The following is a 1,518-nucleotide window of genomic DNA, read 5'->3' as shown; positions in this document are numbered from 1 at the left end:
CCCATTACTAAGCGTTTATAAGACACTATTAGTTAGCATCATAGAGCAAGTGATTCTTTGGTGACCTCTAAGTTTGACCTTTCTACCCATTAACCAAAGGAGTATCAGTGAACTGTAGTTTTAGCTTCCTGCTACTGCTGCCCGTATGCAAAGATGATTTCCTTCCACAGGACGTTGTGGAACTATCATATACAGCAATGCAGAAAAGACCAGGGTCACAGTCACTTCAAAAATCTTTATGGACCAGCTCCCCGCTGCCCTGAGCTCGGCAGGCTGGCATCGGGCAAGCAGAGCAGGTCTGTCGGTCTACATGTCAAGTGTTGCAGCAACTCACTTTGCAGCAGGAATCGGGAGGAGGAGGAGACAGCAAGGATAGGCTCAGGAGCAATGATGCCCAAAGAGGAACAAGTGCTGAAAAATCTCACCATGTAAAATGCCAACGAAGAAAATGAAAAAAAGGATGAAAAGAACAAGATGCTAATAAAGGAGAGCCTTTGGCCCTCTCTTTGGGAGCTGGAGAATATTGTGTACCTAGAGGAAATTGCAGACGGTTCCATGTTAGGCAGCCTACATTATAGATGGGACATGACTCAGAGACTTGGAAAGCCACAGGTGAGGATGAGAGAAGAGAATATAGAAAGGATTGGGGAAGAGATGAGACAACTCATGCAAAAGCTGAGGGAAAAGCAGTTGAGTCACAGTTTGTGGGCAGTTAGCACTGACACCCCTCACCATGAACATAATGATGAGTTTTGCCTTATACCTTAAATCCTGATGTTAATAGGGAGACACACTTGCTTCCTAAACTTACATGTTCATGATGTACCTTTGTCATAAATCGTTTGATGCCACTCATTTCTGGTGGGTCTCAGATTACCAGCTTCTAGTTGAATGTTTTGACCCAGTCTGTAAGATTTTGTTAACAGGATAATTTTACCTGTTTCATGACAAGATGCTCACAGCAGGATCCTCTATGACCCACCTCCCAGAATGTTGGAAATAAAAGCAAAAATAAACAAATGGGACCTAATTAAAATTAAAAGCTTCTGCACAACAAAGGAAACTATAAGCAAGGTGAAAAGCCAGCCTTCAGAATGGGAGAAAATAATAGCAAATGAAGCAACTGACAAAGAATTAATCTCAAAAATATATAAGCAACTCGTGCAGCTCAATTTCAGAAAAATAAATGACCCAATCAAAAAGTGGGCCAAAGAACTAAACAGACATTTCTCCAAAGAATACATACAGATGGCTAACAAACACATGAAAAGATGCTCCACATCACTCATTATCAGAGAAATGCAAATCAAAACCACAATGAGGTACCATTTCATGCCAGTCAAAATGGGGCTGCTATCCAAAAGTCTACAAGCAATAAATGCTGGAGAGGGTGTGGAGAAAAGGGAACCCTCTTACACTGTTGGTGGGAATGCAAACTAGTACAGCCACTATGGAAAAGAGTGTGGAGATTCCTTAAAAAACTGGAAATAGAACTGCCATACGACCAAGCAATCCCAC

The 1,518-nt window shown here is 41.8% G+C and overlaps 1 pseudogene; it reads left to right on the top strand.

The window, feature by feature from the left end:
- The first annotated feature begins 296 nt into the window (after positions 1-296).
- Positions 297-1,251, top strand: LOC133245244 (protein BEX2-like; annotated as a pseudogene).
- The last annotated feature ends 267 nt before the right edge of the window (positions 1,252-1,518 follow it).

The sequence above is a fragment of the Bos javanicus genome, chromosome 3 (assembly GCF_032452875.1).
Source record: "Bos javanicus breed banteng chromosome 3, ARS-OSU_banteng_1.0, whole genome shotgun sequence".
Taxonomy (NCBI): domain Eukaryota; kingdom Metazoa; phylum Chordata; class Mammalia; order Artiodactyla; family Bovidae; genus Bos; species Bos javanicus.
The sequence above is the reverse complement of the archived record's forward strand: the minus strand, read 5'-3'. Positions and strand labels throughout refer to the sequence as shown.